General features: G+C 45.9%; 1 long non-coding RNA gene across 1 annotated transcript in view; it reads right to left on the bottom strand.

Moving 5' to 3' along the window:
• LOC142073301 (uncharacterized) overlaps positions 1-21,680 on the bottom strand; it is a 113,952-nt gene that overhangs the window by 67,355 nt on the left and 24,917 nt on the right. The window contains exon 2 of the long non-coding RNA XR_012670104.1: positions 17,093-17,179. This is a non-coding gene — a long non-coding RNA (uncharacterized LOC142073301). The remainder of the gene's footprint in view (positions 1-17,092; positions 17,180-21,680) is intronic.

Here is a 21,680-nt window from a genome sequence, read left to right as displayed (position 1 = left end):
TTGTGGTGTAGACATTTGGGTTCCAGGAGCCTGGGCTCTAGGACCCTGCAAGGCAGGGAGGGTCAGAGCTCGGGCTGCAGCCCAAGCCCGAACATCTACACCACAGTTAAACAGCCCCTTAGCCCAAGCTCCATAAGCCAGAGTCAGCTGGCACAGATGTCTAATTGCAGTGTAGGCATAGCCCTAGAGTCTGATCAATCAGGTACTCCTAAGGCCAGACCCAAGCCCATAGACCTCAACCAAAGTTTTTCTGTGGATGCTAATGGGCTTTGGATCAGGCCTTAACTGTGGTAACTATAATTCAGCTCTCCTCAGACCTCTCAGCCACACCCACCCTCTGCTATAACTTTTATTTAAGGAGTCAAGATCTTTAAATATTTCTGAACCATAGTCAGATCCCTACAATAAAAGCAGCTTGGTGGGATTAATGCATTAAAAGGGCAAATAGTTGCCATGAGAGCTGTGCAGATCCCTCGTGCTTTCTGCAGTTGAGGACCTTCCTCTGAAATAAGAATTTCTCATATTCTTACCTATTTGTACTACAGTAGGGTGTAGATGGCTCCAAGCTAAATATAAACCCCATTGTGTTAGGCACTGCACTGACATGTAAGAGACAGCCCCTACCCAGAAGGGTATATAAATGTAGGTAGACACAGAGAGATATGGAAAGGTGACATGACTTGCCCATCAGATCAGTAGCAGACCCAAGAATAAAACCCAGGTTTCCTGACTCCCAATTCAGTGCTCTATCCACTAGGTCATGCTGCCTCTAAAGATTCAAAATGCCCCCATTTTAATCATTTCATGGAAATGAGAAATCCTCTCTGGGTGCTCCCAGCCCTAATCCCAACAGCTATTTAATTTGGTTTCCTGTAACAGAGAGACTCCTTAGGTTGATTCCCTCTTGGGGAAGGAAGAGCCAAGAGACAGTAAATAAAAGTGACCTTGCATAGGATATTGCTGAACAGTAGCCAGAATTGTTAAAGGACACAGGAATGCTGGAAGTAACATGAGACCTGGGACGGGGGGAAAGCGACGAAACTTGGCAGAAAGTAAGAGAAAATGCAGAAGTCATGAGAAACAAACACGATGCTGCACAAAGCATGGCCTTAAAAGAAATACTTGTAAAAAAAACCCTTTGAGTTAATGTAAAGATTTTCTTAGTTGGAAAGGAAACAGCATGACATTAACACCTGGGTCTCATTAATATGCATGCCAACCTGTTTCCAAGATAAATAACTGCATTCATGTAAACCATTTAATATAAAAGCCGTCATACAGAGACACTCTATGCAATTCATGCTGAGGTTTTAATTTAAGTTTAGAACATAATTTGTGCTGTTCAAATTGAACATTAAAAAAATTAAACATGCAGGTTTACTTTATGTTTGTCTTAATTTTAAGGCGCTATAAACAGTACTTAGAGGCAGGCTGCATCTGTGACATTTGGACCTAGATCCCAACCATATCCGAAGTTCAGAAGTGTTCCAATTTGGACTACTGGCTCCAGTTTAGTGTTGAAATTAAGTCTAATGTGAAGATTGGATCATGAGCTGGACTTTCCCTAAGCCCAGAAGAAGGTTTAAATTCCAAGTTTCCAGTTAAGCCCCATTGCTCTGTTCAGATGTGAAAATACCCTATATATAGGTTTGTGTGGCTTTGCTATCTATAATTAAGATTATGAATATCCTTAGAAGTAGTCCTGGGGAAACTTCTGAAGTTAACCTAAGAGTCAACCGAAGTCTTCATTCAAGGTCTCATCCAAACCCAAACTCCGAAGTTCCTCCAGTAATTTGAACTGAAATATTCATCCTGGTATGATACTTCAACATTTTCATACATAATGGGCCAAATTCTGCCCTCAGCTGAGCACAAACAAGCTCTGTTAATTTCAACAGAAGACGCATGCAAAATTTGGATTATTTTATTTTGCATGCAAATTTTGCATTATTTTTTCTCAACCCCGTACAAATGCCAATATGTTCCAATGCTCTAAACTTAACTCCAGTTAACAATAATGAGTGCTGCATTATAGCATCAGCAGGGCAATAAATCTCTATATTTAACTCCAGGGAATCGAGAGGAAAATTAAGGCAAGTTTCTTTTCTTTTCGGCTAATGAGAGCTCTGGCCCTCCATTCAAAGAAGGCGCCAACACAGCAGTGAGTAGCAGATGGGCTGGCAGAGAGATGATTGTTGCTGGCTACCCATAAGTCCTTGGTCAGAGCCCTCAGGAGGAAGAAATGCACTGTGGGTGCCAGGTGCCCCTTCATCTCTCAGGTCTCCCATCAGGACATGGCTAGAAGAATGTAGAGGCCAGTGACTATGGCAAATCATGTGACCACCTCACCTGACATGCATGGCATACCCTACTGGCTTCTCCAAGGAGGTTAAAATCAAGGCCCACAATAGACTTAATCCTCCCCTTAGGCGGCTGTTTCCAGTAAAGGGCTGACTGGTCAATAAGAGAGTGAGATGGAATAAATGAGTCATTTCAATAAAGCGTAATTGCCTTCTGGGCTCTGCAGAAAGCTATTCCCGCTCCCATTGCTAACACATCCCTACAAGACTCCAACCCTTTTGCTTCATTGATGATGCCAGCCTCTCAACTCTCTTCATGTCCTTCTCCCACTTTCATCTCTGTTCCTTCTTCTATGCGGCCCTAATTCTATGAATTACATCCCTAGCTCAGCACTCCCAGGACTCTCTCATGCTTCATTCAAGTCCTTCTGCTTCTGCTGTGAGGATCACAAATCTCAGGCTATCCCAGCATTACAGAAGCCCTATTCCAATGTAAGTTCACAGTCATCTCCATCCTCTGGCTCCATACCAGTGGGTTTGTCTTTTAGACCACATGATCCTAGGGGTAGGGACTGCAGCTCAGATCCTCCATGGGAATTAGGCCTCTAAACACCATTGAGGATCTAGGCCAGGATCTGTAGTCGTGTCTTAGCACACAATTGTTAGCGCTGAATAAGGAATACATAGCACGAGGAGTATTTCCTTCTTGTGAAATCCCGGCTTAGATTTCACTAATCAAACAAATCCTTTGTATCAGGATTTTTGTTGTATATGGACAAAAGGTGTTACTCACTGTCCAGCATTTAACAGTGTTTAAACAAGGCCTGGAGCTTGATATACAAAAGTCTCAGCCTGCTTAGCACCATGGGAAACAGCATTTAACAGCCTTAAGCTTGTCCTTCTCTTTATTAAAAAGAGTTAAAGCATTTTAAGTGTAAAGTATTAAGTAAGGCTCCCCTGTTCCCTTCCCCGGTAGCTGGAGACTGCTAAAAGGGAAAGCCCTTTGTTTGACAGTCTCCTCGCTGGTGTAAAGGAGTCTCCTCAGGTTGTTCTCCCGGATGGTGGGAGAACCTGGCCACACCCAGTTATTTACTCTGGATGGCTCCAGCCCATGTCTCAGTCTGTTATTACTTGCAAGCCTTTGCAAGCCTTCTTAAGTCTCCTTTTGACCCCCTCTCAGAGAAAAAAGTTAAATGACCCAATGCACTAGAGGGCACCCCATTCTGGGGGCCCTTCAAAAGTGGGGGTGGAAGGTTCGCTGCACTGACAAAGATGCAGCGCCCACAGAGTGGGTTTTGAGAAATCTCTCCAGCAGGGCTACTGAGTCCAGCTTACCCTGGGAGTTTGCTGCACTCCCCATAGGTTTGGGGTGAAGGGCTGCTGGATGTGAGTTTCCCTTGTGGCTTCCAGACTCACTCTAGCAGTCTCCTGCTTAGGACAATCCTGCTCCACCCCCAGCTGCCTGCAATTTCCTCCCTTTTAAAGGCCCCCTCCCTACCACATATGATTGACAGGACTGGGACTAGTCCTGCCCTTTCTTTGTCCGTATAGGATGGAAAGACCCCATCACAGATAGTAGTAACTGTCCTGTTGGGGGAAAAGAAGTTAGTTGAGGTGAGTTGGAGATTTGTTGCTGCTGCTGTTAAAGTCAATCTTAGAAGTAAAAGCCCGTGTGTTTGACAGTTGCTCTTCTAGCCACCTCTGAAATATTTGTTTAACAGATGCCATAGCTTCACTTTTCAATACCTCTCCATCTCAAAAATTCTTCAAATATTCAAGATCTGTATAAATTACTTTCAATGCTTTTATGTAAAGCAACACAGAATTAATGACTTGTGCGCTAGCATTCTGCTTAATTGTATCATGCCTGTACACCTTCTGGCTCAGTTTTCCATCCCTGATGTTTACCCTAAAATTCCTCTCTCCAGTTGAATAGCTCAAATTGCTGCATTGTACATAATACAGGTAATAAAGAGCTGGCAAACTTCACATTCACATTACGGTAGCCAGCTACCTCATAAGCACTGGTTTAGCGATGATTGATAGACCATTATTAGCAGGCAGAGCGATATGCTGTAGTGAGTCATTTGGCTCAAATCCACTCATTACTTATATTTGGTGGTGGGGAGGGGGAATCCATGGAGCTCAGCTTGTCCACAAAAAAAAAAAAGCCTACTTATGTGAGACTAGAAAGCTTTCATTAATGCAAAGGAGGCTATATAATTCCAGAATAAGCAATCAGCAGAGAAACTTCTGTGTTCCTAGCCTCACACTGAAATATTGGTACAGATCATAAAATCGTTTTTAAAACATTAACTTTCCCAGAGGAGGGATTGTAATTCACCCCTCCCCTGAAGCAGCCTTTATAAACTGTCTAGTTAGAAGCCACCTTATTGCAAAGTCTTGCCTGTCGGTCAATAAAACCCACAATTACAATGAATGGTTGAACCCATTCAGAAAGTTTGGGTGCTCTCAGAACAGAGGTACCTTTTAACAAGTTGTTGCTTTATAACCCATACATCACCTGCCCATCACTGATAAGGATTCATAGGACAGTTTGGACAGGTAACGTGAACTGTCTGGCCCATCTCCACCCCAAAGAGTGTGTGACAAAGTGGGAATGTTCTTAATGTTTTCTCTGAATACTGTGTGAGTGCCTCAGTTTCCCCTATGCAGTTCTTAAGTATCTAGGGGGTGGGATAAGGGTGTGGGATTGTTGTAGAGCCCTAGAGGGCCAGTGTGATGGTGTCTGCACACAGAGAATGGCCGACACCCTGTCTCCTGGCAACTGATGGCCTGGGCCCCTCCTCTCTGCAAAGGTGCCAACTGAAGGTGTTGAGGAACAAAGATCAGGTGGCCTCCTGGTCAGGAAAGAGACAAAGGCGAGAGGAGGGGTGGGAGAATTTCGGTTTGGAGCTGGCTAGGGAAATGGAGGGAGGCCCAGATGTGGCTCTGGGCTCCCTGCCCCCCAAGTTTGACCGGACGGAGGGGTCCTGTTCTCTGTACCTACAAGCTCTGTTTTAGACCATGTTCCTGTCATCTAATAAACTTTGTTTTACTGGCTGGCTGAGAGTCATGTCTGACTGCAGAATTGGGGTGCAGGGCCCTCTGGCTTCCCCAGGAGCCCCACCAGTGTGGACTTGCTGGGGGAAGCTCACGGTGTGAGAAGGGGATGCTGAATGCTCCGAGGTCAGACCCAGGAAGGTTGAAGCTGTGTAGGCTTCTTGCCCTGGAGACAGTCTTCTCACAGAGAGGAGGCTCCCCCAGAGTCCTGACTGGCTTCATATGGAGTAGTTCCAGAGCATCCCCTCCATGACAGAGTGAAAGTAACACGTTAATATAACAGTATTGGCATTAATTCAAACAGGAATTTTACTGGTTTGCCAGAGGAGATATGATATACAGCCAATCTTTCCTGGCTAGCCATGTCCCCTCTCCATTAAACATCCATAGTGGCCCAGTGCATGCACTTCTCACAGTGGGGTTTCTGTGGAATCAGATGGAAATGGGGATTCCTTCCCCGTCGACAGATTTTGCACATCTGAGCAGGCCTTTTACTCCTTTCATCTCCTCCACAAACTAAAGTCAAAGGGGATCAGGGTCAACCCTAACATCTGTTCTATGTGTAAGGCTATGTTTTAGTTATGGGCTGTGTTAGTAAAAGTCAGACAGGTCACGGGCAGTAAACAAAAATTCACGGCCCATGACCTCTCTATGACTTCTATTAAAAATACCCATGAATAAAACTGGGGGGGCGCTGCCTGGGGGCCCTGTGGATGCTGGAGGAGGGTGGCCCAGGTGCTGGGGCAGTGCATGGCCCAGGACCCCTGCTGATGCTGGAGGGGGCAGGCAGCTGCATACAGCCCAGGACCCTCACTGGTGCTGGGGGCAGGGGTATTGGTGGGTCCAGCTGTCTCCCTGCCTGGCTCTGCACCCCCCTCAGCAGAGTTTGGGTGTAGGAGGGGGCAGGGGGTTGAGGCACAGGATGGGGCAGGCTCTGGGCCGCATTACCGGGGGGCTCCCCGGAAGTGGCAACATCCACCTCACTCAGCTCCTAGGTGGAGGTGTGGCCATAGGCACCACCCCCACAGCTCCCATTTGCTGCGGTTCCTGGCCAATGGGAGCTGGTGCCTGGCCATGCCTCCGCCTAGCAGCTGAGTGAGAGGGGATGTTGCCAATTCTGGGGAGCCCCCCCAGGTAAGTGCTGCCAAGAGCCCATCTCATCCTGTCCTATGCCCCAACCCTCAGCCACCCAAGCAGAAGAGTTGGGGTGTGGGAGGGGGCAGAGCCAGGTACAGCAGCCACTGCAGAAGTCAGAGGTCATGGAATCTGTGACCTTTGTGACAAACTCACAGCCTCACCTCAGATCCATGTAGTGCTGTAACTGTTGTAACCCTACGTTTTCCCCAGGTGACACTATAGCCATTAAGTGCAAGCTATTTGCTCTGCCTCAGGCCTTTAACTTCAGGAAACAGTCTCATTTGCTGCCGTAGTTAAACATGGTACTTTTAAAGTCTACATTAAAAAAAAAATTATGGAAATCCCATTCCATTGAGTAGCTTGGAGTACTGCAATACGTTCAGTACCAAGCACTTATACCCCAAAGAAAAAGAAAAAAAAGCAGATTTCAAACTAATTCCTGGCACACCGAACACGGAGATACTTGCATACGTTCAGAGCATGAAGGAACCATTTAGGTTTTTAAAGCTATGGCCTGAACTAGTTCTGAAAAGCTTAGATATGTGTCCGTGAACTTGGGTTTTCCGCCTGGTCAGACAGCAAGCGATGATATTTTGTTCCCCACATACCAGCAATCCAGTACAGACATTGGAGCCCATATTTGCTCTCCTTTTACATCTGTGTAAGCCACAGACTAGAAATTGGAAGGCAGAATTTGTCTCAGTGGATATTGTGGCCTACCAGATGCAGATAGCTTTATAGGAGTAGGAGTCTTCTGTAAATTTTTCCTTCTGCCAGAATATCCACTTGATGCTTTGCTCATGGAACCCTCTAGGACTTCCCAGAACAAATTTTCCTCATATTTCCTTCAAAATTTCATATTTCAATGGTGGGGGAAATTCAGGGAATTGTCACAAAATGTTGTTCCTATTTTGCGACCTGTTCTATCTCCCAACACTCACTGCAGCCAAATCAGTTTGTTTCTGATTCCCAGATTGGAGACAATGTACCTGAATTGGAAAAGGAAAAAGAAAAAAAGACTGGAAAATGAGCTATGTTGTATAACTATATTCTTCAGAAGGAGCTCAGGATTGTCCTCAGTCTTTGGACATTAACTAATGGAAGTTAACTACATGGTGTGCAGTTTCAAGTGAAAGACTATGTGGAACCTCAGTCGTACCTCGACTGCTAACATGTTAAAACCACAACTGCCCCCTCTTCACTAGGATTTTAATTAACAAGCATGGTAATAAATGCCCCTCTTTTCCCAGTGAAGACAAGGCTAAGCTATACAGAGGAAATGTTTCTCATCTCCTATGTTACAAAGGCTCTTTGGGAGAGGAAAGCAGAGAGAAAAGAATGGGATCACCACCTAGAAAACAGCAGAGGGGAAGCTTCGTTTTGTCTGAACCATGGCCCTGAGCTTTGACAGCTGTGTCTGACCGGAACATTACAGCAACGGCAGTGACCGAGCAACACAGTCTCCTCTCGGTGACCCCAGCACAGATTTTCTCATTGCTTACGTCTTGCTACGACAACAAGAGTGCAAGGCAGGACTCACTGTTGACTACATCAGGGTTCTCTCAGTTCATTGCGCCGTGACCCCCTTCTGACAACAAAAATTGCTACAGAACTCCAAGAGGGGGACCAAAGCCTGAGCCTGCCCAAGCCCAGCTGCCCCAGGTTGGAGGGAGGCTAAAGCCTGAGCTTCACTGCTCTGGGCAGATGGACCCAAGGGCTTCAGTCCCAGGTGGGGGGGGGGGGGGGGGGAGAAGAGGAGCCTGTGACCTGAACCCTGCCACTAAAGGGATAAAGTCCTCAGGCTTCGGACCTGGATAGTGGGACTTACACTTCAGCTTTGGCCCTCGACAGTGGGGCTTGGTCCTCGGCCTCTGGCCCCAGCAAGTCTAACATTAGCTCTGGTGACCCACTTTGGGGTCCCACCCCACAGTTTGAGAACTGCAGGACTATATTATAGGCCACACCTGCCTTTTGTCATGGGGGGATGCATTGCCCGCATATTATCAGGCCTGGCATGGAGCATGTACTGCTGATTTGAAGAGACGGGCTGTCCTCTCACTTCAGGCACAGGATGCGTATCACAAGAGATCTCAGACACCAAAGCATTAGACAAATCCTTCCATCTGTAATGAGTTAATGGGGGTTCCTGTGCAGGGCTAGATCCAGAACTGGTAGGTGCAGGTCCACAGAAGCTGTGCCTGCAGCCATTTACACCAACTGAGGAGCTGGCCCCCAGCACCTAGGAAAATCAGTGATATCAGCAGTAACTCTGGCCTAGATTATTCCATTTGGGCACAGCCCAGAGTAAGAGGCAGACAGAGTACTGGGAGGAACTGGCCAGACTCCATGGCTTGCACATTGCCTTTCCTGGGGCCCAGCCTAGTCCCACTCCACAAGCTGGGCTGGAAGTGGTGCAAGGCCATAACTCCAGCTCCTCCCTACTCTTTAGGGCACCCTCCACCTCCTAGAGAGGCGGGGAAGGAGCGGTCCCTGCCCTCCCCAAAGAAGGGAGGCTGCAATGCTGCTCGCCCTTTGGCAGGCTTTGCAAAGGGGTGATTGAAGACTCCTTTCTTTGCTGCACACTCATGGGAGGAGCAGGCAGAATCTATCTGTATGTATATATGCTACCTTATGCCAGATCCCTCTAAAACAGCACATTGAAAAGCTCATCTTCCGACTGAAATCGCAAACCCTTCCATAACTGCTATGCAGGCTTAACAAATAGAAATTCTCCATAAGCACAAGACTTGGTCATTGGGAGATAAAAACTTTTCACCCAAGACACAAAACTACATAATCCAGTCACTTTTATACCTATAGCTGTAACTCATTAGTGTCATAACTCTCTCAGATTCCTTCAGCTGGCTATTTCAAAGTTGTCAGTAACTGCCTGCTATGGAATTTAATCTTCTCGGGTAGCATGTTCTATTTGCAGTATGCTTCCTGTACCTGCCACCACTCTTCTCAAGTTGGATACTAAATTTTGTTCTTTAAAAAAAACCACACAATTTACATCTGTGGAGGATCAGGCCCCATAAGTGTCAGAGACAGCCTTAAATATTAGTTAATTTTTTACTCCTGCAACTCCCTGGCCTGCTGTCTTCTCCTTGAAGGAATTTACCCTGATTCACTCTCTACTAAAATCCTTCCTCACCCCTTGATCTTTTATAGTATTACTGAGGTGCAGATCTGCTCCAAAATGCTGCTCCTGAAATTGCTTCATGTTTATCGTCTTCAAATGACTCCTGATCAGGTTTGCCCAGTTCACAAAGGAAAAACAACACCATCTTTTTAAAACTACGCTCCCTGCAAACTCAACCTGGGCTCTGAGAATCAACCACTCTTTTCTTCTCTTGAGTCATCATAAAGGTCCTACAGGTTAGAGTATGCCCTCAGTGATTCCTGTGTAACTCCGTTGCCTTCTATGGGGTTGTACAGGTGTAGTTGGCTGGAACTTAAGAAACAACTCTATTGTTGAGGCACACAAGGAGGAACTGAATCCGGCCCCCTCTCCTGCGGCCGTGATGCCTCTGCAGGGCTAATAGGAGTTAAAAGCAGAACAAATGTAATGAGTCACTGGAGATGTCAGATCTGGCTCTGAATGTGCACAGGGAGCTGATCTGTTGAGATGGATGACGAGATTCTCACAGGGTAGAACTGCACTTTTAGATTTAAAGTGCATCTAAACAACTTTAGCCGGATGAGGCTCCCACTCCCAGAAGCAGAATCCCCCATATCTTCCATCCTCTTTGCTGGCTTATTGCAGAGACCAAAACTGGTTTTCAAAGTTGTCTTTAGACTAACTCTGTCCAAGTCGGTGTATCCTTATTGCCACATTGTCTTCCACCTGCTCATTCCACTCCTCCAACTTCAGTCTCGGCTTTGTCTGCTGGGTCACCTTCCACCAGTGCAAGGTGCCCTTTTACTTGTGCTGCTTTTTGGCCACCCTCCAACCCCCTGAGCAAAGCTGTGTAAGAGCAGAAAAAGAAAAGCTTGTGTGAACACTGTTCTTTTTTTCTGAGCAGTGTGGTGACAGAAGGTGCTTAGGAGTCTGGGGTCCATTCTGACCATCCCATGATCTGAGGGGATCCCAGGAGACACCAATCCTTCACGTTTTCAGATGGATGACACAACATACCCCTGGCACATTGTATCCAGCTGGGTTAGTGTCTATCAGGTATTGTGCAAGCCACCCTGAGCAGAGACAGACAGGTGGTCCAAGAAGTAGAGTTACAATGAGGTGGCTGTGATGGGTTCCTCCAGAGTGGTACCCCAGTTCCAGGTGGCACTGAGCCCCCCTGACCCACCAGCCTGGACTCCCGGGAGAACCCATCACGGTGGCCTCACTTGATTTAAGTGGGTTCAGTGCTAAGTGACTGTGTTGGCACTGTCTGTGCACAAAGAAAGGCCAATGTGGACACATCAAGAGATGTAAAGAGCAGCAAGGAGGCATAGGGACACTAAACATCAGGCACCAGAAAGCCTGGCAGGATTGAAGACTGAAGTTAGTGACTGCAACAAATGAAAAGAAAACACAAAGGGGGTGAATGAATAAAAGATAATGCAAGATGTTCAGACAACTAACAATAAAAGATTCAAGTCCAGAAGACCCATGGGGTGCCGTAAGTGAAGCCGACTGCCTGGCTCGAAGATACTGCAGCCAGGCTAATTTCTTGACATAGCAAAATGACATTTTCTAAAACAAGCTCGATGAATTATGTGCCTCAGTACTTCCACAGGGGAAAAGGAAACCGATAGAAGATGACACAAGGTACATTTCCCAGTATGCTAAAGAGAGACTAACACAGATGCTGGGTGTGGTCCCTTTAAATCCCAGCTGTGCTACTTGGTTGCCTGGAACAAAACCATAAATATCCATTAAAAAAATGCAGCAGAAAATGGACTGGGATAGGGAGAGTTTTGTCTGATAGTTCAGATAAAGCCCAAGATGCTCTCTGGGCTTGATTCTTCATTGCCTTAGATCTTGGGTCACCATTCAGACCTGTGCAAAGTAAGCAGGAAACTCAGCGAGGTCAGAGACTTTCCCACTCACTCCTCTGGGTGGCAGTTAAACACTCCCTGTTCACAGGTGTAAACATCTAGACAAAGTGCAAAAAGAATCTGGCCCTACGCTTCTTAGTTCTTTCTGATCTGCAAGAAGACAGCGAGGGCCGTGTTTTCAAAACTGATGTAAAACTAACTAGGATCATTAAGGTAGGAAAGCACAGACACTGGGACCTCTTCCCCTCTGCACAGCCTCCCTGCAGGGTGAGGAGACCAGCATTTCCTGACACCTTCATGAGGCTGAACAGATCCAGGACTTCCTTCCTGGTCCACAATGGAGGGTCCAGGCTGCTGCATAAAGTTTTGCATAAACAAATGAACGAACCAACGGGTCACTCATTTTTATCAACATGGATGCATCTGCTTGTTTTGCAATATTTTGCAGACAGCAGCTCCAGCTGTTACTGATTATTTATTGCCACCAACATGCATTGGCCCTGCCAACACATCATTATTATTAATTCAGTGTATGGTGGCAAATGGCTAGAGGCTCAGCATCAGCTTCTAGGAACTTCACCCCCACCCAAGTCCATAGAAAGACTCCCCTCACATTCACAGGATCTGGACCAGTCTTTTCCAAGCAGACATCACGGGACCTGAAGAAGAGCTCTGTTTAGCTTGAAAGTTTGCCTCTCTCACCAGCAGAAGTTGGTCCAATAAAATATATTCCCTCATCTCTCCCAGACCTGGGCCCAACATGGCTACAACACTGCCAACAACATAAAGCAGACACAGAATGCATTGGGAGACCCAGAGGATTGTTCAGTCTTAGAGCATCTTTTTCTCCTTTAATGCCTTCTTGGTCAGTGGCAGCATTATGTATGGCAGCATTAAATAATTTGTACATAGTTATAAATATTTATTTGCTTACAAATCACCATGAGTAAAGTACTTGAGTGCCAGGGAGAGAAGGAAAGGAAAGCCCTGCAGCATTGGCATGGTGTGCCTGCTGAAGCACCATCCTTAATCTAGTGCTTATGTGCTGTAATCAGAGACAGAGGTGAGAGAGATTTGTGTCATGTGGATAAGATAATAAAAAGATGTAGCCCTAGTTTTATTATTGGTATTACAGTAGCACCAAGAGGTGCTAGGCACTGTAATAAACATAGTAAAGGGACAGTTGCTGCCCTAAAGAGTTTGCAATTTAAACATACAAGGCTTGGCAGGGAGGGAGTATTATTAGTCCCTTATTTTTAAAATGGGAGATGAGGCACAGAGATTAAGTGACTTGCCCAAGGTCACACTGGACATTTGTGGCGGAGTCAAGAATTGACCTTAGATGTCTTGAGTTCTCACCGATGTTTTAATGGCAAGACCATTCTTTCTATGCCTACAGTTTCAAAGTCCTATACAGGACTTCGGGTTCATGACCTCCATTAAAATCCTTTGGCTAAAACTCTGCCCAGTAGACAAGGGGTCTGCATTAACACATATGCAGCTGCAACCCTAACAGTATCTTTGAGCCATGGCAATGGAAAAAGTGCAGTTTTAACAAATTTACTTGTGTAATCAACACACAGAAGTTCAAATGGGAAAAGCTTCCTACAATTCTGACTGCCAACAGGGGAGAGCCATCCCTGCCAGGCATGACAACAAGAGTTGGGCATGTAAACCCCTGTGACATACTTCCACTTCTTGGCTCCCTCTGTGAGTAGAGCAGTACTACATCAAAGCAAAGTGCAAAGTGAAACTAAGACAGAGCTTGTCAACTTCACTTTCACTTGGTATAGTACCCTAAAGATTAGAAAAGCTTTTGATACAGTAGTATACAGAGAATTGGTCTCTAAGGCATATTATTATTTGGAGTCACCAGATGGTGCAGTTACAGTTTGTTTTACAAGCTCTGTCTAACTGAATGACTAGGCAGCAAAATCTTCGAGAAATGCTATTTGTTACTTGTGGTGCAGTTCTTCTTGGGAGCTGTGATATAACACATGTAAAGACTGTTTTCTGCATAGGTCTGACTGGGTCATTTTTAGGAGTATAGCTGCTGCCTACAGGATATACATATGCAAACAAATGCATGACCGTGTCAGACTGTAAACAAAGATAACTAAATGTTTCAGTTTAGTGAGCAAGGATCTGAAGTGGATGAAATAATGAAAGACTTGAAATCTGAGGACACATTTAAGTGGAAACAAACAGTTTGGGATGGACTGAGGCTGCTTGAATTTTTCTGTTTAGATGTCAGTGACTTTGAATGAAAATTGCTCCTAATAAGAAACTTTGGAGGATGCAATCAGTCCAGAAGAGAGCAATAATGCAGTTCAATTTTATAGAATTATACTCCTAGTCTATTTATATCTCTGAACTTTAAAAGAGACTGGGGACTTTTCCCCTCAAGTTCCATTATGAACTTTTAAAACACCATGTGAGAGAGTCACTGATATATTCTTCATAGCTGCAATCTCTGAACCTAAGAATTTAGCAGTGAACTACAAATCTAAAATAAAAGAGGGAAGCAAGCCTAGAATCAGATAAATGCCCTCAGTAACCAGGCATGCAGTATGGACAAATTTTGACCCAGTTAATACGTGTTCTTTTTAGGCTTGTAGAAATTAAGGTGCACTTATGGGTTTATTAGATGGGATGTGGTAGTATCCATGCTTCCTCCATAATACAGGATTCTGGGGCATTAGCAATATCAGACACCTTGTGTAACTATTGCCTCTTCTTGAATCTGTGACATCCTAGAACGATGCACTCTGAAGCATCTCTCGAAAACTGGAAGAGAAACATACATTGTTATAGTCCAGTTGACATGGGGCTTCATAAAACAAAGTATTCCTACTTGGGTTATCCATAATTATGAACTTTGTCAAACAATCCAAGAGTGCAGACATGATTAAAAAGCCATTGACTTCAATGGAAAAAAAAAAAGACTCCTATTGACTTGAATGGGCTTCGAGTCAGGCCTCTGAGTATCCACACAACTTCCAAATTCCTGTTGCAACATGTCAAACCTAGGCTGCATTTTCTGGGCATAGTCTCTTCATTAATTATTCTAAAGTTCTGGACAGGAATAGAGGGGCCAAACTGCAGTGCAAAGTAAAGAAATGTGAAGTGCTTGGGATCCAAAAGCTATGGGGAATACAGTATGTCTTCACTAGCCACATGTGCCAATCCCCTGGATGGAAGTTAAAATATGCAAGTGTGCTAATACCGGTGGAATGCAAATACAATTGCAGAAGGCATAAAGAAGTTTTCAAATGTAACTAGGAAGAGATTCTTCTAGCACATTCTAAAGAGCAAATGAGGCCACATTTAGAGCACTGGGCATAAATTGCAAATCTCAGCTACAACACACTAGTCTTAGAGATTAAGCAAGCACAGCAGAGGGCAAGCAGCACAATACATGGACTCGGAAATCTTAGTCATTCTAAAGAGGTTACGAAAACTAGGTCTGAATTTCAGGAAATAGGAGATTCAGAACCTAGTCCTGGTAGGTGCTGAGCCATCTCAACTCCCCAGGTACTAAGTACCTTGCAGGATTGGGCCATAAAAGCGAAGACCCCAGAGTATACAAGACTAAAGGGAACATATGCAGCAGGAGGGTGCTGCCAAGGGCATGAGCTGGTCTCCAATCAAAGGAGACATTTATTCCAATAGAACACGAAGGCACATGTGTAAGTGAAGGCACAGAGTGTACTTCTGTGCTTAGAGACACCTCTCCATGTAGGACTCAATATTGACCCCCAAGCTAATCAATAATTTCATTCAGGCAACATGCTCCACGGAACTGGAGTGGAAAATTGATCAATGCTTCATTACACCCTACCACTCTGTGGCTCAAACAGCAGCAGGATGCTCTCTAGCAGCAGGCCTGTCGCTTTTTGCCTCAGCCAACTTCGTTTTCCAAAACAATACACAATTTGCAATAGCAAAGCCAAGCAAGGACGCACACTCCAGGCAACACCACCCTCCCTGCACCTTCAGTTTCTTGTCCTGTCTATAGGTCCCCTACACAATCAGCATTTCAGCACCACTAACAATTGTGAGGGGAGTGCCTTCATTTGGAGCCTAACGCCCTAAATCCAGAGAGATCCAACCAAATTCTGACAGATTCTGTATTGGTTTTTATACCACACTCATCACTGTACTATCCAATTGTCCTTTCTGATATCCTGGACAGAAAGGATGAGAAGCTACTGAATCCCTGCCTGAAGTAGGGGGACCCACAGAGTGGGGAAATACCACCTTCCCCAGACTGCAGAAGTCCCTCCACCGGGATCCAGGCATTGAGAGAAAGGGGCCAGGAGAGAAGAGGCCTTCTCCATACCTCATCCCCACACCAAACCCACAGGGATTTGCCAACTTCAAGTCCCAAATCAGTCTAAAAAACTTGGGCTCCCTCTGAGCTATGGCAGCCCCTCCTAATATTCTGAGAGAGGTTTTGGGGGCAACTGCCTATAGGGTGCCCTGCCAAGGACCAGGATGTAGGGATATGACTCATTGATAGAAGCAAGGACCAACAGCTCCCCTGAGACTTGTATAGATCACTGGGTATGTGAGGATTTGGAGGATGAAGCCCTTTGTTTCATTCCAAAGCAGGGGGAAATCCCACTACTTGAGGGGATGATTCAGTCCACGCATTTCCTGGACCACTCTATGGAGCATGACTTGGGCCTCCACTGCTGAATCTCTTCCTATTGGTTAAATATCTGGTTTGGAGCTGAAAAGCAACCCTGCAGGAATGGCATTGCAGGGCTCCTTCACTGGGTCTCTGATCAAACCTGATCAGCTTGCAAATAAACTGAAGAGTTGAATGTCAAGCCAGGTTCTTGCTGGCTTATTCATCATAAGCCACATGTCAATTAAGTCCTCCCTGCATTATCTTTTTTTACAATTCATGAGCTCTTTCCCCCCCCCCCCCCCCCCAACTGTGTTAGCTCTGCCAGGCATCAGTAAAATAATCACATGGATCTAAATTCACTTGGGGAAACCTGTTCTAAAATTCACTGAAAGCTAAAGAGATTTCCACGCATCAGGCCCACAGGAAGCAGACCCAATGAATAAGCAGGTGCCTTTCTTACGTAAGAAGTGTTCTGACCATCACTGCATTTGGAAGAAATTGCTCTCATTCCCCTAAGACATTTCCATCAACAGAAGTCCAGTGGCAGACTCTCCTCATTCAGGTCAGTATTAATCAGATTTTGACTAAACAATTTCCATCCTCCTGCCGCCTAGCCCTCTCTGGTCCCCAGAGCTGTAAGTGGGGAATTTCCATTAGTACACAAATGTCATCACCTTACCCAATGCATTCTCCCATATGCATTTTGGCTGCCTTGTCAGTGGCCCGGCTAAGAACAGACTTCATTATATCTGGCACCATCACTTATCCCAGCTGACTGGCAATTTCATGTGCATACCAATTGACAGCACTGCTATCATTATTAGAGCTTTAGTTCACCAGAATGAAGTTTAATATGGCATAAAATTATCCAGAATGCAATTAAAATGGCATTTTCCAGCCAAACTGGTGGGAGAGCAAGAAGATGTAGGACTTTGTGACAGGGTGCTGTACTCACCACTGGATAGCGCCGCCTCCTGGCAGGTCTGGGAATTAGCTCAGTCACACTCCTTCCAGCAGGTTTCAGAGGAACAGCCGTGTTAGTCTGTATTCGCAAAAAGAAAAAGGAGTACTTGTGGCACCTTAGAGACTAACCAATTTATTTGAGCATGAGCTTTCGTGAGCTACAGCTCACTTCATCAGATGTTGAACTTCCAGCAGTTACACATCAGTTTCTTCTCTGCAGCTCCTCTCTCGCTCTCAGGAGCCACAGCTGTCCTCTTCAGGACTCAGCCCTCTGGCCAGGTCACTATGGGGGAGGAGGGAGGGGCCCCTTCCAGCAGGGAAGTGCATAAAGGTTCCTGCTCTCCAGCATTCCCAGGCAGTCTTTTGCTTCACTGCCTTACAGTACCAGCCCCACAGTAGCTAGCAGGGGAACCTAGGCCCACCCTCTACTCTGGGTTCCAGCTCAAGGACCCGCTACACAACAGCCAACCTGTGTTCCCTGCACCTTACTATATTTCCTTGAGCCACTTCCATACCTTTGGCCTTCCCCACTCCTCTGGGTTTGCCAGTCTCCTCCCACAGAATAACTTTAGGCAACTTATCCCTGCAGTCCCTCACATATCCCTCCCTTCTCTCAGGAAGAGACTGTAACCTCACCACCACCCCCTCTGTTGCCAGCCTGCTAGCTTTTATAGAAGCCCCACCTGTCCCTCACAGGTGAGCCTCTCTCTAATTAGCTGCTTCCAGCCTAAAGCTCTCGTTTGCAGCCTAATTAGCTAATTGAGCCCACCTAGCCTAATTCAGCTCTTGCCAGATAAGTGTGGGGAGCACACCCATCAGAGACCTGCTGAGGTAGTCCACGTTCCACCAAAGGAGTGAGGGACACAGATATCGCATCATGGCATACAGCAGGTCTCAGGAATAACAGGACACTCAAAGTGGAACCTGCACAGAGTGGAACTATGTTGTTTCCTGCCCCTCATACTCGGAACAACTTCCCCCTTAGTGTGAAAGGCCACTGGAATTGACACATTGTCAGACACTGAAACAGCCGGATTTCAACCTACTTTGCTGTCTGCATTCCATGTGCATTTCTAAGGCCCTCCTCACTGTTATATCTACTTCACTAGAAGAAAACCAGTCCCACCGTTACGAAAGCATGATCTGGACACAGACGGATCCACAGGAATTTCTGACTTCTAATCCCAGAGACCAAGTCATTCTGTTGATCTCTCTGCCTCCACTTCCTCATCTGTCAAATGGGGGTCATAATACTTTCCTACATCCTAGGGCAGCTATGAGGATTAATGTTTGCAGAGCACTTTGAAGATGAACAGCACTGCATGAGAGCTATGTATTATTATTAGCCACATTCACTGTACACATGTGCCACTGAATTGCATTTCATAGCAGCCGGCCACAAAGCCAAACCATCGTTAGTTGCAGCTAGTTGGAAATTAATGGAATTAAAATGGAATGATGGCCGTGGATTGTGTCTTATTGCAGCAGCTAAACCCTAGCAAAGGGTTTTCCAAATGTAGTTCCTTGGGCTGAAGTATCCATATTCCTGACAGAAGAAAAACAACTCTGCAAACTGAAATGCAGGGCGATAGTCCTCATACAGGGTCACATCAGTCCCAGCAGCCTGAGGTGTTCAGGGCAGAGGAGACAGTTTGCTAATTCACATCCATTTAACAGTGTCAGGAAAAGTGGTGTTATCACCATCTAGTTCTCAGCAAACACACAGCTGGTCTCCCTGCACTGGTAGGAGAAAAATGGACCTTCTGTTACTGGTTTATAGACAAGGCTTTTGTTCCACCCTCCTCACCGTGGTATCTGAGTGCCTCCATGTGGGGTGTACTGTGTTAGTAAAATGATCAGAGAATGAAATCGTATCTCACACTCTCTCACTAGTGGCTAGGGGTATGGCTACATTGTAGTTACACCCAAAGCTGTCCCGTGCCAGCTGACACCGGCTCGCTGGGCTCAGGCTAAGGGCTGTTTAACTGCCATGCAGATGTTTGGGCTGCAGCCCGAGCTCGGAGACCCTCCTCACAGGATCCTAGAGTCCAGGCTGCAGCCCTGAGACCAAACATCTACATAAGAACAGACACACTGGGTCAGGCCAAGGGCCTTCCAGCCCAGTGTCCTGTCTTCTGACAGTGGCCAATGCCAGGTGCCCCAGAGGGAATGAACAGAACAGGTAATCACCAAGTGCAATTAAACAGCCCCTTAGCCCGAGCTCTCTGAGTCTACATCAGCTGGTACGGACCAGCCATAGGTTTTTAATTGCAGTGTAGACGTACACCTCGGAGACCCACTGTGAATTACCAAATGGTGTGAATTAGTCTAATTATGGATTATTGTTTACAGTGCTGCAAAGTGTTCTAGGCACTTTAGAGAAGAAACCAAAGGAAAAGATGGGGTAAAATGTTCAAAAACGCCTTAGTCCCACACGTAAAATTGATTTAGGCACCCAGGTGCCTAAATTACATTGACTTTCAATGGGACTAAGGTGCCTAAAGTACCTGACAGCCACAGGTGCTGGAACTAGAGAGGAGGGGGATGCTGCCGCACTCCCTGGTTTGAAGTGGTTTCCATCCTATCCCGGGTTTACAGTTTGGTTCAATGGCTCCCAGCACCCCCACTATACAAATTGTTCCAGCCCCCGTGCTGACAGCTGATCCACACTGCAATGAGGACTATGGGGCGATAACCTACAGAGCACACCAAAACGTTGCACTGTAACCCCATGTGGATGCAACCGGCCCCAACTAAAAGGTACCTAGCACAGGTTAATGAAGTCCGTCTGAAAGACTTAACGCCAACCAGGTACCTTTTAGTTAGCACCGGCAGTTTCCACCCGGGGCAGTCACAGTGCAATGGAGGCAACGCTGCAGCACAATGGAGGCACCACTGTCGTGACTTTCAAAAATAGGCTCCTGAAAATTTTACCCCTGGCATGGCCCTGGAGAGTTTACAATCTAATTTCAATGAGTAGAGGGGCCCAATTCTGCAGTGAGTTCCTCCCTGGTGGAAGGTGAGAGGTTTTTCGCAGCAGTGGGTGGGTGAAATTCCGTGGCCTGCGTTGTGCAGGAGGTCAGACTAGATGATCACAATGGTCCCGTCTGACCTAAATATCTATGAATCTATGAAAAAAAACCCTGCTGCCCTCAACCCTGGCACACAGCAAAAGCCATCTGTTTACCAGGGGGTTTGAAGAAGGCAGAGCGTACACACCCCACAATGACAAAGGGATGGAAAGGTCTTTCAGTAGGTGTCTGGCTGGCTGAGTTCCTGCTGAGTAATTACTGCAATGCTGCATTACTAATGATGCGTTAGGGCACCTAGAACCTTGGATAGGTGTCTTTTTTATTATTTTCAATTTAAATAAATGAACAAACTGACTACTATGGGGCTGTACCTCGGCCTAGGGGCTCCCCCAGCTGGATCTAACTGAGGAGAAACAATAAAGAAAGCAGGGATAATGCATCATCACCTGTGCTTTGTTCATGGGTGCTCTCGATGCTTACTAATTATTGGCTGTAACACTTGTAAATGTACCATAGTGTAGTTTGTAAATATCATGAAATATTAGTAATGGGAGCCCTGGCTACATTTGCTGTCAAATCTTTTGTGAGAGAGAGCATCAGTTCCAGGTGGAGATCAGAAGGTGTGTGGCATACCGAAGTGCAGATTAGAAAGGTTTTAATGCATACAATCATGTTCTTATTGCAAACATACAGCGAAGGTACACAATTCTCATTGCTTGGGCTCAGCTGCCCTGTGTGACAGAATGCATTTTGCACCATAATGCAACTGAAAATAAAAGGTAATAGCAGAAGAAGCAACAAATACCTGCAGCAGAAACTGGGGTGGCAGGTCTGTCCCCCAAGTGATCTATGTTTTCCAAAGAGAATCTAGATATAGATTTGAAAACATTAGTCCTCATACACTCTTGTAGTGATGTCTCGTGTTTACACATTTCCCCCTGTAAATCTACCTCTCTGATGACTGCCTGATAATCACCTGGACAACATACGCAAAGCCTAGTATGGTTTTATTGCAGACCTGTGCTTAAATGTCTGTACTGTCACACACAAATACATCTCTGTACAGCTAGCGACACCTTGTGGCAAACCACTGCATCATATCTGAGAATCCCGATTCATGCACCTTGTTTGCTGCAGGATATTTGTGGGACTGTTAGGTTGGTTTCACCGCTTAAGCACATACTCATTTTATAGGATTTCACTGCACGTTTCTCCCGACACCCCTTCATATGTTCCCTCCATACCCAGGCACTCTCTGCTGTGGGTATAAACAGGGCATCGCACAGAGCAGCCTTCGTGAAAGGGGAATTTACCCTCTGACTTTCAACTGCCGCTCTCAGCAGCGACACACAGATTTCGCCAAGTGCAAAGTACTTCACCAGCTTCTCTGGTAAACACCTGCTTTCCACCTACTGGGGAAGGGAGCAAAAGTACACCGGTGGGTGAGAGAAAATGTGTGAGTATGTGTCTATGAGAGACTGCCCTCTGCTGGATTGAATTAGAACTGCTCAACCTGGTGTCATAGTCCCAGCATTCTCCAGCGCAAAC

This window comes from Caretta caretta, chromosome 9, assembly GCF_965140235.1.
Source record: "Caretta caretta isolate rCarCar2 chromosome 9, rCarCar1.hap1, whole genome shotgun sequence".
Lineage (NCBI taxonomy): Eukaryota > Metazoa > Chordata > Testudines > Cheloniidae > Caretta > Caretta caretta.
Note: the sequence above shows the minus strand (reverse complement) of the source record. Positions and strands in the feature narration are given on the sequence as shown.